The sequence below is a fragment of the Hydra vulgaris genome, chromosome 14, assembly GCF_038396675.1.
Source record: "Hydra vulgaris chromosome 14, alternate assembly HydraT2T_AEP".
In the NCBI taxonomy this organism is placed as follows: domain Eukaryota; kingdom Metazoa; phylum Cnidaria; class Hydrozoa; order Anthoathecata; family Hydridae; genus Hydra; species Hydra vulgaris.
In genome coordinates, this window is record NC_088933.1 from 41,741,741 (window position 1) to 41,759,085 (window position 17,345).

The window sequence follows — 17,345 nt, forward strand, 5'->3', positions numbered from 1 at the left end:
CCTAACAATGTTTTGGACAATTCCACTGGGTTATCCTCCGATCTACCAAAAATAGTTCCATAATGGTAAAGCAAACTGTTTTTAACATATATTTCATCATGTAGTATGATACATAATTTCTGCTTATCCGGAAGAGAGTTAAAAATTGAATAAATAAATTTGTTTTCATTAATATTAGAAATTTTTGAAGTAATTTGAGTCAGCGTTGAAATAGATGGAAGTTGATAATCATTTCTTAAGCGATTATATAATGCCCTTGATGTTGAAAAATATACAAAAGAGCGTATAAGTATTTCAGGTGTATAAAGTTTATTTCCAACTGTTTTTGGTCCCATAACTGAAATATGTTGCATAATTACTTCTTTTTTATTGTCTGTTTTCAAGGCGCCTAAAAAACGAAGTATCTCATCAAACTTAGACTTAGACTAGTTATGATTCGATTTACTGTTAAGCTAGAAATGTGACACTTAATCCCATAATGAAATGTTTCAAAGGTAAGACTTTCATAAACTTTAATTACAAAAAAAGGAATTCCATTAAAAAATTGCAAAGATTGTATAAAAATACAGCCATCAACCATAAACGATAAAATTGGATATTGGTGATCATTGCTATTGATAAACTTGTTTTTAATGTCACAAAAAGTAGCTTTATCCCTTTTAAGAAATGTGTCTAGCTCATCATTTAATGTACTTCTAATGCCACTTAAGGATCTTTTGGTAGTTCTTTCAGTTGGATTAGAAGTTGGAATTTGAGATAAAGGTATTCCCAGCCAAACAGAAGGAGGATTTTTTGGTCGACGTTTTCCTCCACGCACTATAACTGTATCAAAATTTGGAGGCCAGTGTAACTCACAGATAACAGTATACTTTTTAACAACTAAACCAGAGTTTGGAATAGCTTTTATCCATTTTTCACGCTCAACGTTATCACTTGGAAACCGATAAACTGATATTTTATTAACTTTACTAGATATATTGTTTTTTTCACTTTGATAGTTGGTGTGACAAGCATACACACAACATTTATTTGGCATGATGATATAATCTAAATTTTTATAAATATTTTTTTATAATTTTATAAATATATTATTCGCTTTGAATTAAATCTGAAACTCCATGTTTAAATTATATAAGTTCATTAACATTGTATTATATTTCATTATTTAAATATATATCATAAACAACATGACATTTTATCTGGTCTGAACCACTGATCTCAATAATAACTGATCTCAATAATAACACTGATAATATAACTGATCTCAATAATAACAATAATATAACTGATCTCAATAATAACAAATCACTGATCTCAATAATAACAATTACCGTCAACCGGGGTGACTTCGGACATCGGGGTGTCTTCGGACAGAGCATTACTTATTATTCTACTTCAGTTTCTTTTAGCGATGGCGCGAAGCTACAAACCTAAACTAAACTTTAAAGTGTTGTGTGGAACAAGCTCTAAAGAAGATATAAAAAAAGCTATAGAAGATCACAGTAAAGGCATGAGTATTCGAAAAGCTGCTGATAAGCATAAAGTCAAAAAATCAACATTGCATGATCACATTAGAAAACACACCTTAAAGAAGGTTGGAGGCCAGAAAATTATAAACAAAGCAGATGAGGTACTCATTGCTCAAATGCTAGAAGCTGTTGCAGATTAGGGTTTTCCTATCGGAAGATTAGAAGTCAAAATGATGGCTTTTGATTTCCTCAAAAATCATTGTGGGTAAAACAGTAGCAATTTGCAGATACCTGGAAATGACTGGTTAAATTCATTTATGAAGCAAAGCAATATTTCTAGCAGAAATGCTTCTAACATTAAACGATCGAGATTAAAGTTAGGAGTAGAAATAATGAATAATTATTGTAGTTTTGTCATTAATTTTATGTGTATTTGAAATAGTTTACCAGTAGTTGTTTTTTTGTTTTTTTTTTGTTATTTGAAATAAATAAATTTTAATCAAGTAGCTTTTTTACATAGTTATACATTCATTTTAAAATCCTTGATGTTGAAATTTTAACTGTAAAAATCCCAAGCTTCAAGTGTCCGGAGTCACCCCATTTCCTGATTTTGATTTTTTGATTTTCAGACCGTTTATTTATGCTAATATCATATTGGGAAGCTGAAAGCCAAAATTTCTTCATGTTCTTTATAATTACAGTGGTACGATTCACAAAAATATTTCCATTTTGTATTGATTTTAATGAAACAGTTTAATGTTTTCTTCAAAAATTGTCCGAAGTCACCCCGGTTGACGGTATTATTGAGATCAGTGGTCTGAACGTGGAGAAATAATATTTCTTGCCGTAAAAAAGTAGGCCTCCACAAAAAAATCCGGTTGCGCGATGAATAGGCCTGTAGTAGAGAACGCTATGCGAAAAGTTTAAAAGCGAAAACCGGAAAATCGAGTACCGTCATAATTCAGCAACATCAACAACAACAATGTTATTATTGAGATAATTTTTCGTGATTTTGTTATTATTTCAATGTTATATTAAAGATTATTTGGCGTTTGAATTTTTTTTTTTTTTAATTGTTTATATTTTTATTTATAATTTATCGTTTAGAATTATTTATATATTTGGTATTTTAGCTGAGAGTAATAGTTACAGTGCGACAAAAAGGTATAAAATCTTCCATAAAAATTATTTTTGCACTACAAGTTGTCTGATAAAAAATAGACTTGCATAATTTCTTATTGATATTATTTCATTTTAATTTCTTTTTTGATATTTATACATTACATTTCTAGCAAAAGATTGTTTCTTTGTTTAAATAAAAATTATTCTTAAAATTTAAAAGATGCAAACTAATAATGTGCTTTTATTTTGATTAGGTATGGCGAGTTAGGCTGTTTATCTTTGATGCTTTCAGAAATGATTAGATAGTTAAAACTCAAAAATTGATGTTTAAATTTTTAGTCATAAACTAAAAGCCAGGGCAAATATATCAACACAACATATTTAAAAAAGAGACATATGAAGGTTAGTTTTTAATATAAATTATTATATATTAGATGATAATATATATACAAGTATTCCTATTTATATAAATTAAGGCAAACTTTTATCAGTTTATGTTTATTAAGTTGTTTACTTATGCTTATGCTTATGATCTTTTATAAGAAATAATGTTCTCTTTATAAAATTATTTTTAAACTAATGTATGCACTGACTATTTTAGCCCTAAAGTTAATATTTTCTCTTGCTATTTGATATATTTGCGGATTGGTTGGGTTACATATTGTTCTTTGCTGATTTTTTACAAAAATATTGTAGATGTAAGTTTTTGAAGTTCTATGTTTTTTTTAAGGGTAGTTTTTGGGCAAATGTTGATAGATTTTAGCATTCTTAAGTAAATCTGCTTTATTTTGCGTTTACTTTTGAGATTCCTTGCACTCAGTAATAATGCGCTTTGAATATGCAATATGGTTTTTTGAGTCATTTAATTAGGTGAATGAGCTAAATCACTGTCATTATATAGACAGTGCATTCCTTGTATAGAACACTTTCACCATATCTTGGGCGGATCTTCTAGTGATGCCCTTTCTCTTTTAGACAAGGTGCAAAAATGAACTGTTTTTGCACCTTGACCTGCTCTTGCAGCAAACAAGGAGCTGCGCTTGCAGCCAACCTCCAACCATCGTATTATTATCGTAATGTTGCTTCTTTTTCTATTTTTTATAAATACTACAATGGACACTGCTCTAAAGAGCTAGCGTCTTTTGTGCCATCTACTAAAATTCATTCTTGTGTTACTTATCATTCAATAAAGTCTAATTGTTTTACTATGACTGTTCCAAAGTGCTCCCAAAATTCTTATTCGACTAGTTTTTTTCCTTAAATTTTTTTTTTCACTTGCTTCATCTTGTTTTCCTGATTCATATAATTCACAATCTATTAATTTTTCTGTTATTCGTTATCTTGCTAAATAAGTTTCATTTTTTCTGTAATAGTAGTTGCTTGCAGCCTTGTTGGAAATGAAGATGTTAAAAAACAAACATTTCTAATGTTAGCCCAACGTATTGTATTAGCTGGGATGTTATGCATTTTACACTTTTTTTTGTAAAAAAATTATTTTTTTAGTAATAAAAAAATTAGCAATACAATAAACAAAGTAAATAAGATAAAAAACTAAGTAAATTAAATAAAATTTTCAAAGAAGTAAACTAAAATTAGATTCATCTATAGCCTGCAGTAATTTATGTTTTAAAAACTATTTCATCTAGTTCAAAAACATATAACAGTATACTGAACATCAAACAAATAAGATAATAAAGGCTATTACCAACCAATCTGTAGAAAAAATAATTAAATATTTAAGCTAAGTAATGCAAATGAAAAAATAAAAACTTTACTATACTTAGGTCACAAACAATTTATTTCATAACTATTAACAATAACAAATCGTTTAGTTAAACCATAAAAAGTAAACAAGTTTCTCACCAGTCAATCATCACAGTTGAAACTTGTTAAACTAATTAGCCAAGCACACTTTATAAGCCTTTTTCCTTTAAGCAGAATCTTTTTTGCAATTGATGACTGAATTTTTAATTTTACATGCAAACGATTCAAAAAATATTACGCAGAATAATTTTTGGATTATAGGCATGATTTTATACTACAATAAAACACGTAATGCAGAACTGCCTTCAAAAAATCTTTTAGGCATCAACCAAGAAGAATCCACACAGTTATTAATTAAATCATATCCTTGAAGTGTTCTAAAAAATAAAAACAACCACAATGCAAAATAAGAAAGTAGTTAAAAATAAAATAATCTTACACTACCTTCTGTAAAATGAATTATAAATAATTTTGACACAAAAATATTGCTGAAGTTGAACAGGTAGGAAAAAAAAGCTTTTTGTTTAAGGAACAGTTCAAATCAAAACAACATCATAAAAAAATAGTAGCCAAACAAAATACCTAAAAGGTACAACAATATATTTCAAGTGTAACAACATTGATCAAGATAACGCCGTACATAATGGTCACAATATAAAAGGTACAACAATATATTTCAAGTGTAACAACATTGATCAAGATAACGCTGTACATAATGGTCACAATATAAGTCTCTATATTATAGAGACTTATATTGTGATTTTTGACTTAAAGATTATAAGTCAAAAATCAGGCTTTATAAATACAAAATATAAAAGTCATTTTTGACACAGGCTTTGAGCTATTATTCATTTTACTAAAGTGAATATCTTTTTGTGTGGAGACAACTAAAAACTTTACCTCTTATCATTGATACAAAATTATCTCTGGTGTAACTTTACGCTTACTCATTGTCTGGTATGTTGATGAAACAGCTGAGATCCATTGGGGTGGAATATTATTCAAAACATTTAATATCAGTAATGAAGTGCGACAAGGAGGTGTACTGTCTCCTCTTCTATTTAATATACATATTAAAAATCTTAGTGTTTTACTTAATAAAACTACCGTAGGCTGTTGCTTGGGTCCTTCTTTTGTTAACCATCTTCTTTATGCTGATGATACTGTCCTGTGTGCACCCTCAGCCAAAGGTCTTCAGATCTTACTTGATTTATGCTCCAGTTATGCTGTGAAACATGATATTGTTTATAACAATATTAGGTCTCAAATAATGTTTTTTAAATTTTATAAACCCCTTATAAATAGCCCTAGTTTCACATTATCTGGCATGGTTCTCCCATACACTAGTCAATATAAATATCTGGGTCACTTGATCTCAAACGATATGCAGGATGACAAAGATATTTAAAAATATGTGCGCTCTATCTATGCTAAAGCTAACCTTATCCATAAAAAGTTCAGCTCTACACAAATACAAACTGTTAATACGACAACTTTGTTTTACTTTTATTTTTGACTCTTTTTATTAAATTCTATTTACAACTTGTATACAGAAACAAAAATTCTTGAGGGCGTAATTATATACAAAAATAGCTTATGACTTGACTAATAAATTACATCAATTAACTTTAATAATATTATGACAAGAATTTTATAAACGTAACAATAAAGTTTCATAACGATCAGCTATTATCACACAAACAAAGATCATATTATTTAATGCCTTTTGCAGTCCAATCTATGGATGTCAGCTGTGGTATCTTTGGAGAAAAGACTCATTCCATCGCCTATGTGTTGCATATAATAATGCACTTCACTTGATATTAAACGAGCCACCATGGAACAGTGCAAGTGAATTATTTGTGAAACATGGTGCCCATTAAATTAATGTTGTTATTCGCAAGCAGCAATACTCCTCACTGTTACTGCTGCAGAATAGTAAGAACCTCGTCATAAAAGCTTTTGTTAACTCAGACAGGTTCTTGCCGTCTCCACTGATGTTTAAATGGAGAGCTGAGTTATATTTATAACACTTTAATTTCTTATCTTTATTTTATTTATTATTATTATTTTTTCTTAGGTTTTGTTTATATTCAAGTGCGTTTGTCTTTGTTTTATTCTAATCCACTTTATTTTACCCATTGTATATTTACTATATTGGGCCTTGAGCCTGTCAATAAATTTTGATTTGATTGATTGATTGGTATCTCAGCTTTTACACTTTGTTTTGGAGCAAAATTCTAAACAATTCAATTTCGCCTTACTCTATCTTCCATAAAGTATAAGCTTCATGAACTTATTTCTGAAATTGACTCACTTCAATTGTAACACCTTTAAGATGACACAATTCAAAGAAAAAAATCCAGTCTTTATTAATAATTATTTCTCTCCTAAATGGTGCTAAAGTTTAAATTAGTTAAAGCCCCATGGAGAGTTCGATGCTTTTAATTGATTTCTCTAATTCTATAAAAATACCTAGTCTTCTGTCCACTTATTCTTATCTAGAATATATGACCTTTGAAAATTAGCAATTTTAAAATAAATAGTCAATTGCGTTTTTCTTTTTAAATATAAACTCATTTATATAAAAATATTACCAATGTTATTAAATATTTTTTCTCGCTTAACCCATCAAATTCGCTTTTAACTTTGTCGCTTTCCCGACCTTCGCTTTTAAAATGTTCGTTCTTAAAGGTTTCGCTTTAAAGACACCGAACCATTCATAACTGTCGCTTACTTACGCAAATGTTAAATAACTTTTTTTTGAACGTAAAAATAAATCTAATAATATTTGTATGACTTTAGGCCATGGCGCTCTATACTGAAGGCCTATACATCGCGCAACCGTAAGCCGTGACTGGGGGCCTATTTTAATATTCTAAAAATTGCGAAGGTAAAAAGCTCACATTGAAAAACTTGTCGGAGAATTTTTAACTTCTTCAAATTAATCTAGTTTATTCTTTTGTATTTCTAATACTTTGTATTATTAATGTTTTTTTAATTATAAATTTTTTTTCAATTATATATAAATATATATATATGTATATATATATATATATATATATATATATATATATATATATATATATATATATATATATATATTTATAAGGGCCCTGCGAATCGGCATTTTTAGTTTCGAATCTCGAATCATTGCAGGTCTTGATTCGCGAATCAAATCACGAATCGAATCACCAGTTGAAAGAAATTTAAGTTTTTTATCTTTTTTTTTATGTATACTATACAAAATATTACAAAATTTGAATGTTATTTGAACAAACTCTTTTTGTTACTTCTAACCCAAATTAACCGTTCCGCATTTTGCTCGGAAAGACTATTGCGTTTACTGTCAATCACTCCTCCTCACACATAGTTAATTCTCAGAAGAACAATTTGCAGCTTGAACAGCAAGAAAATTAATTGCAGCTTTGAGTAATAAAGGGAAAATGTAACGTTTGTTTTTCCAGTAGAGAATAGAACAATCAGAACGTCTTCACTTAAATCTAACCTCATTTCCAACTGTGTAGTAAGATCGTCAACAAATTTACCTATCCCTCTTTTATCCATTAAGCGAAGATAATTTTTCAAAGTTGTAGTGCAAGGATAAACTAAACTAATGCTTACGCTTTTTTCCGCACTTAGTATAGTAGTGGCTTCAGATATTGCATTTAAAATAGGAGTGACTGTTGTTAATAATTGCACTTGTATTTCAGTTGGACAAGTCGGTGGCACTTTCATACAGTTTTTTTTTTGTGAACACTCAACTAGAGCTATTTCTATAGAACCATAATTTTTTAAAATCCATTCCAATAAGTTAGAAGTGCTGTTAAAGCGCGTTTCCACATCCATTGGAGGCTTTGACTCAGGTTTTCCTTGAGAAATCTGATACTTTTTGAGAGCTGTCTGTCCAACAGATGATGAGTGAAAAAATCCTACTATTTTATGAGCCTTGCTAATTAATGTAACGAGAATTGATTGGTTGTGTATAGCTGATTTCACACAAAGTTGGAGTTTATGAGCACAACAGCCTTGCCAATCAATCCCAAGAAGTTTAATTGTGCATGGCATACTAGGAGTAGTATCGGTTGTAGCTCGGAAAATATTATCTGAAGTCAAGTCAAATTTTGACAGTACGTTTCTTAAAATTTCTTCAGTGGAAGTAGCTTTTTGACAAGCATTTATTACTTCCAGATTAGAATCATGCTGTTTATCAGACAACTAATAAACAGCATGGTTCTAAAACTCAAAAGGATGAAATAAAGCGACAAGTAGAAACAAGGAAGTTATCGCCATTGTCGGCTTTAAAGTGATCAAAAGTGATGCTAGGTTTGGAGATAAACTGGCTTTTTTTATTTATACTTTGTTGGAAGTTAATATATAAATCATCGACTATATCACCTAAATTTCGAGATAAAGTGGTCGTGTGTGGTGGATGGTATTGCCCTTGAGTACGCACCGAGCACAGATTAATAAAGCCAGATCCAGAAGTTGTCTCAAATGATCTTCCATCTTCAATTATAAATCTAAGCACTGAACTATCGTAATTTTTTTTAATAACTGTATCTATTGGAGGTTGAATAAAATACAAATTTAACGAGGAACTTGATGATTGCTCGATTGTCACTGTGAACCAGAGAGACCGCCAGGTTTTATGTCATGTCACTCAACCAAAACTTTTTTCATTAGTTTAGTATTAGTTTATATTGATCATTAAAAATGTTTTTTAAATCAAAATTGTGTGTTAACATGTAAAAAATGATAGTTAAAAGCCTTGAATAAATGCTTAAAAAAGCTACTAAAAAATCGGTATAAAAAAGTCGTCGTAATGACGACATAAATTGTGGGTAATGAAAAGCGTAAGTCTTATGCAAGAATAACAATAAACAACGGGTGTCTTCTATCAAGTGATACAAATAACTTTTACTTATACTTATAATTTTTTATTATAATTTTTCTCAAAATTACATATTTTTTATAAAACCATGTCATTCGAAACAAGACGCCCGTGTTATTTTTTGGATTTAACTAATGTTTTAATCATTAGCTAGCAGCAGCCATTTTCATTTAAATTTTATTTAATAAACGAAAATGGCTGTTGCTAGCTCATCGACTGCTGCCTTTGAACGAAATGACTTTTGCTGCTGCTGAGAATTTTTTGGAGCGAGGTCCAAGTCTTTATACTCATATCTACTACAATAGAAGATCTGATGAAGCTGTATATATATCCTGGGTATTCCCTTGAAATTTGTAATTACCCAATTATAGTTTGCTCTAGTTGTAGAAGAAACCTTTACTTGATGAAGTCGGGAAATACACCCAAAGGCTCGTGGGGAATTCTCATATTTAAAAAATAAAACTATTTTCTAAACTCATTAACTTTATTAAAGAGTTATTATAAAGTAAGCTTATTAATCTCTAAAAAAATTTTTTTTTTTACCTTTTTATTTAAAAAACCATACCACTATTTATATTAAATCATTCATTGTAATGAAGCATTTATCTTTATATAATTATGTATTTAAATACCACTTTTGAAGGTTAAGTGGAAAATGCTGACCAGGAATTCAGCTTCAATGCTCCAAAGTAGTGAAACAGAACCAATCATATCTTCTTTATCAGATAACTTAAAGCTCTGTGGAAGATGTTTCTCAATGTTAGCACCTGGACACACCCACAACTGTTCTTCTTCAGTTGCTGTAACAAACTTGATCTCTCTTGCCAAGAGTTTGGAAAGCATTCAAGCTTCTTCAAGTTGCTTCAGGTTTATTAAAAGATAAGATGAAAGCTGACTGCATTCCAAAAGGAGCAACTTTTTCTTTATCAACTGGTGGAAACCCATTGGTTGTAACTGTTGGATGTCCTGCCAACATGGCAAATCGAAGAACAGTAAAACAAGTATCTTTACAGGTTATAAAAGAACTTCAAGTAATATTGGAACTTTCTATTAACGACACCAAACAGTTAATATCTTCTCTTCGGAAAGGATTAGGGAATAAGACTGCTGTAGAACCTAATATTTTTGGCAAATTGAATGATCTCGAGGAATCCATATCATATTTTTATAATGTAGAAAAGGAAATTTATAAGTATTAATTACAAAAGTGCTCTTTCAGAATGTTTTAACCTTTTGTATGAATATATTTTATATGTAAAGAAAAAAAAATCCTCCACCATGAATTTGTAATGACATACAAATTTTGTAACTATGTAATGTGTAACCATTATAAGTTAAGTATTTTTTTTTGTAAAATTAAGTGCAGCTAATATTAAATTGACTAATATATAAATTAGAAATTATCTTTTTTGTGTAATATACATTTAATTTTTTTGTGTTAAAGCTTTAATCCCTAAGTTTTCCCAATCTGGAGATGCTTCAACAAGTCGTTGAATGTGAAGGCTATTTTTTAGTGTATAAATAAATAATGACATTATTTAAATATTTTTACAGATAGGTTTCCTAGACAGTGAAGATGGAATAGTTTCAAAGGATCTTGTGTATGTTCAAGAGACATCAACTTTCATACTGAATTTGATAAATCAACGTGCTCTTGACCTTCATTCAGCATTTGTTCGAATTTCTATGGATGGTGGAGGATTTTTTTGAAAGTTATAATCAATGTTTTTGATGCAAATGAAAGTACAAAGTCTGCAATTTACATGAATAGTGGTGTTCAGCGTTGTCAAATTCTTGCAATAGTTGAAGATATTCTTGATACAAGCCATAACTTAATAATAATATTAGAAAAACTCAACTTGCAAGATGTCAAGTTTTTTGCAGCATTTGATTTAAAGTGTGCCAACGCTGTGTTTGGTCTGTCAAGCCATACAGGAAAAAGAGCTTGCCTGTGGTGTGAAGGGTTGAGAAATGAAGAATGTGGAAAACTAAAAACTCTTGGGAGTCTAGATTATTGGTATGAAAAATATGTTGTAGAAAATAACTCCAAGAAATCTAACATGCAACATTATATGAATGTGATATATCCAAGGATTCTCTACCTAGAGGAAAATCCAGATACTCTAACCCAGCATTTAGTACAACCTCCTGAATTGCATCTTTTGATTGGAGTTGTATATACTTTAGGATGTCTGCTTATGGATATTTGGCATGAATTTGATGACTGGCTGAAAACTAAAAATGTTCTTCAGAGAGGGTACCAAGGTAGAGGTTGGGATTTCAACCACTACCTTGGTAATAATTCCAACAAGATCTTGAAAAACCTGGATGAACTTGATAAAATTGTTACATCTCAGGTTCCTCAACTTAGACGTATAGTTCAGTGAATGAAAGACTTTAAAAAAGTAAAGGATTCTTGTTTTGGTCAAACTCTTGAGTCAGATTATAAGTTAGCATTTGCTAAATTAAAAAACTCATTCCTATCTACCCAAGACCTTGCACAGGTAATAGGGAAAAAAATTTCAGTAAGTTGGAAGTTTCATATTTTGCTGTGTCATGTTCAGCCCTTTGTTGAATACCATAACTGTGGCCTATCCAAGTTTGCTGAACAGTGTGGTGAAGCTATTCATTCTAAGTTTAAGCCTATATGGAGTAGATTTAAACGTAAAGAAGAGCATACTCGACATGGAGAGCAACCGCTATCCTCTGTAGTTGATTTTAATGGAAGAAGAATTTAACATTAACTTTGATATTCCTAGAAACAAAAAGTAGTCAACAAGTCCAGGACAGTGACTATAATCCTGTCAAAACGGCTATTTTCATAACCACAAAAATTTTTTAAAAACATTATAAATGTTTTTAAAAAATTAAAATGTAAAAAATATAAAATAAAAAATATAAATGCTTGTTTTGTAATATCTCAAGAGCTCTAATTCACAAGAACAACTTTCATTTTAGGCATGTATGTTTTTATAGTATGCCACAAGATTCAGCGAAAAGTTAAGACAGCGGGAAAAAAAAATCAATTTGCTCCTATTACATGTTTGAAAAGCTTTTTCAAATCCAATTGAAAAGGTTGCCAATAGTAATACCTACAATAGAATTTTGAAATAGTTTAGAAATCAACAAATGATTTTAATGGAAAAAGTGTTTAACTTGGTTATGATAATTATACGTGATAAATATATATAGAAACTTAAAAATTGATTTTTCTGACCATAACACGTAAACCAGATTTTAAAAACATTTTTAATGATCAATATAAACTCATACTAAACTAATGAAAAAAGTTTTCGTCGAGTGGCACGACATAAAACCTTGCGGTCTCTCTGGTTCACAGTGTTGTGTTATCGGAATTCTTTTTTCTTTTAGTAGTATTGTGCGCTTTTTTGTTGCTTCTACGTGTGTAGTTTTTTATGGTCACGTTTTAAATGGTTCCATAGATGAGATAAAGTTCCAGTTTTCTGAACTGAATACTTTTTGTTGCAATTTTCTTGTTTGCATTGCCAGAATACTCCTTTTTTTTCAAAGAAATCTTTAACTGCCCATTTTTTAGAAGCCATTTTATAGCTTGATGCGAAAATAGCTTGATGTAGCACAAACAAAAAGTATCGACTTTAAAATTACTTTCGTGAAAGCGAAGTCAAACATTAACGATGCAAAAAATAAAAGCTAACTTTTGCGTTACTAATTTGCGTTCCGCTCTGTTTAAATCCTTAATCGACAATTAATTTTAATGAAAAGTATGATTACGTTCCAAAATTACTCTACCGCTGAATTTTCTGATAACATAAATACAGTACAATCTTTCTAATTCGAATCTCCTTAATTCGAAAACCTAAATAATTCGACTAAATGTAAAGTCACCGCGAAATGCGCTTAAGAATTTTTTTTGTTTAACTTTCTACAATTCGAATCTCTATAATTCAAAAACCTCTACAATTCGAATGAAATTTTCAGACATGTCAGTAAGTTTATCTCTGTAAATCGAACTTTTTAAACTTTTGTCGTATAAAAAGCTTGTTAACCATCGAACTCTTTTTTCAAATTTCGAATGTTATGATTTTTTGTTAAACAATTGGCGTGACCTATTTCCTTCTGTTTAAAAAAAAATCATGGCATCAAAAAGACTGCGTAAAGAAAACAATTTAAATCTGAAATACGAAGCTCTACTAGCATTGGAAAAAGGAAAAACAAATAAAGAGGTTTCGAAAATCTTTGATATTCCACCAAACACTCTTTCAACCTGGAAAAAGAATAAAGATAAAATCTTTGACGCTTTTCGTCAAGGAAATTTGGCTAAACGGGTGAAAGTTGATATGTATTATCAAGTCGGGGCTTGGCGATAAGACAAATTGTGTCTTCTTCTTGCCCCGGCCATCTGTATATTGGAAATATTGATTGTATTTATATTTTTATACGGAAAAAATAGAGAAAGAGAAAAAAAAAAAAAGTCACCAAAGCTTAAATGGTTTAAACAAATGAGAGCTGATAATGTCCCAATCAGTGGTTTGCTCGAAAAAGAAAAAGCTTTATATTTTGCGAAAGAGTTAAGCATCGAAAATTTTTAAGCTTCGGATGGATGGTTAGACAAATTTAAGAAAAAGTAAATTAATTTCTTATTTTATTCTCTCCAATTTTTATGATTAATGACTTTACAATATATGATTACTCTACAGCTTTTTCTTTAATTGCTTTAAAAAATAAAGTAAATATTTTCCAGAATTAGACATTTTGGAAACTCGCAAAGACCTCGAAGTTAAATTCAAACGTATGTATCACATGTATAAGTTACGTTAAAGCAATTATAATTTTTTTTTGTAGATATCCCAGCTAGCACACATACATTGGGCCAACGTTGGCACAACGTCGGAAGCGTTGGTTTATTTTATCACTCAAGTGATAACGTAGAACCAAAGTCGGGCCAACGTCGGAATACGAATGAGTTTTTGCTTTTTTGAAAACATTCAGTGTGTTACAGGTTTTAGTGCTGAAAAAAATTTTGGCCATTCTTAATAAAATCCCGTTTTTAGTTAGCTGTGGGTTATGCAAAGAAGTTGTAACGAAATTATTCTAAAACAAACAGATTAAATCACGAGAAGAAGTAGTCGTTATAGAACTCGGAAAGGTTGAATCACGAGAAAAAATGGTATTAAAAGAATCAATAAAGACTGAATCACGAGAAAAAGTAGTCGTTAAAGAACTCAGAAAGGTTGAACCACGAGAAGAAGTGGTGTTAAAAGAATCAAAAAAGATTGAATCACGCGAAGAAGTGGTGGTGAAAAAAAAATCCCCTTTGTTAGAATCCAGTTGGCTAGAGAGATACAGGGATTTATTTTCATTTTTGTGTTTATTTAACTTTAAACTAGTAGTTTACTAATTATGTAGCTACATAATTGTAAATAAACTTGTCTATATTACATTAAAGATAGTAGAATTTTTTAATTTTATATCAAGAACTTGCGTACCCCATTTATTATCATGGCCTGAACGAAGTTTATGCTGCTTCACCAAAATCTCCTCAGAGCAGCACTGATTGCAGGAGAATACAAAATTGTGGAAAAAGGCTTCTATTAGGCTACCATATCATGCATAAGGACTTCATTTTATGTTTTTACGTTTTTATTTTATTCAAAAGATATATATTTCTTAATTAAAATTGAATTGAATTGATGAATCAATATTTGGACTAATCAATATTGATAGTAAATTTCTTAATGTTCTTAAAAACTTTAAGTAATTTACTGTATTTATATATTTATAATAAGATGTAAAATTGGTAAAGATGTAAAATGCTAGAATGTTACAACATAACAATAAAAATAATAACAATTTTTTTTTGCTGTACACATACAATGTGGTGAATCTAACATCTGTAGATGTTAAACTTTGACGGCTTTTGGAAAAGTGCTAATTTTTTATTTTTCATTTTTTCATTATTTTTTTTTATTTTCTTTTGTATGTTTTTGAAACGATCAAACTTGTTTTTGAAGACATTCACATTATCAGAGTTGAATATCTCTCCTGTTTAATTATTCCAATTGTTCACTGTTCTGTTTGTGTAGAAGTTAAAACTGGTAGAATGCGGTAGAATGTGTGAATTGCTTTTGCATTTTCTGAGTATGACCTTTTGTTATTGTCATATGTAATTATTTTAGGAGGATGATTCCATTTAACTTTATCCATATTTTTACTTATTTTATAAAATTAAATCAAATCACCTCTTGCTCTTCTTATTTTTAAAGTAGTCAAGTTAAATCTTTTTAAAATTTTGTTTTTTTAGTAACAATGATTAATAATATTATGCTACTAATATTATACGTTATAATTTAACTGATAATTGTTTAGAAGGCTGCTTCCTATGCAACAAACAGAAGAAGAGTGAAAATAAAAGTGATCTGGATAGCAATCCTGATGAAAAAGGTATTATCACATCTTTAGCTGAGTGATGTGTTAATTTTAAATATTCTTTGGTAGCTGTTGGAGCACTTCTTTTGTTACTAAAACCGTACTTTCCGTGCTTACCATTTTTTTATTTTTTTTTAAATTGTAATATATTATATAACTTGTTGTCCTGTATAGTATGTTTCTTTCGTATGTTTTGATTTTTCATTGTTTCATTCTTATTTACTAACACGTGTCATTATTTACTGAATGAAACTTTAGTTAAATTTTTTTTTTCAGTTATGTCTAGTGAAGCATTTGTTTTGTAACTCGTCATTTGTTACCATATCCCTCTTTAACAGCTGTTAAAGAGGGATATGGTATTGTATTTTATATGCATTTGCAGCATTTTAATGGTGATTGGAATTCATATATTATTTGTATATGAGAATTTTGAAGCATATTACTTCTAGTTTTTGCAGTAAAATACTGATACTATTTTAATAGTTTTCAATAATTTTTTGTTTAGATGTGGTATTAAAAAAATGAAAGCGAAATATCAACGAATGTAGTAATTATTTTAAAAAAATTTATTTTGTCGTCATGTTTATGCAGGTAATATATCCAAAAAAAATATTTTATTTTTTTATTTATGGACATTTTATTTGTATATTGTGCTTATATTTAACATATGTTTGTTATTAACTATTTTATTACTTAAATATAGATTTTATATTTTGTGTGTGTGTGTGTCTATATATATCTATATATCTATATCTATATATATATATATATATATATATATATATATATATATATATATATATATATATATATATATATATATATATATATATATATAGATATAGATATATAGATATATATATACACTCTCCTCCCCCTCCAGATTTCTGAACAGTCTTTATTGACGAAACTTTGTATAAAAAAATAAAAACTGATAAGTGTTTGGTAATAATATATATAAACACAAAAATATATGAATACCTATAATTTCAGCAGTAGTTATGGCAACACCTAAAGCTCATCAAACAAAAGATGCAAATTCAAAGATTTCTACCAAATTTTATAATGAGGAGCATTCGAACGTTGTTAGTTTCAAAAGAAGTAAAGATGCAAGATTCGTAAAGATGCTTAGCAGTTGAGAAGAACATTATTTTGTTAGAACATGTGTACAAATATTTTGACATAATTATATTGTTTATTACAACAAATATTGATTTTCTCTAAGTATTTGTGTAATTTAAATTGGTTCATTAATCAATGTTTTATTTTCGTTCATCAGCGTCAAATTTTATTCAAACTTATTTGGACATTACATTTTGTTCAACATTACAAAGAAATAGTTACGCTTTATTTAAAGAAATAGTTACCCTTTAGTTGAAAAAAGTTACATTTAAGTCAAATAAATAGTTTTAATTTGATTGCATTTGAAGCTTTTTTTTTGATTGAAAAGATGAGCACACTTTTTGAATCAAAATCAAAGTTTTTGCAAACAAGTAAAACTAATATTATTTGAGTTATACGTTGGACCAACGTCAGCATGCGACGCTCGCCTAACGTCGAAATCCGACGTTGGGCCAACGTTAGCCCAACGGTTGGTTGCAACGTCGCGCTGACTATCAAATCCACGTTGGCTCGATGTCGGTTGCCGACCATCGGCCGACGAATTTTTCGACGTTGATCCGACATTG

The 17,345-nt window shown here is 29.4% G+C and overlaps 1 long non-coding RNA gene across 1 annotated transcript; it reads left to right on the forward strand.

Annotated features, from left to right (window-relative positions):
* Window positions 1–2,369: 2,369 nt before the first annotated feature.
* LOC136090617 (uncharacterized) lies at window positions 2,370–16,820 on the forward strand. Its single transcript, XR_010643568.1, has 5 exons — window positions 2,370–2,633; window positions 2,846–2,993; window positions 15,598–15,672; window positions 16,163–16,248; window positions 16,651–16,820. It is a non-coding gene; the product is annotated as an uncharacterized LOC136090617 (long non-coding RNA).
* Window positions 16,821–17,345: the final 525 nt, after the last annotated feature.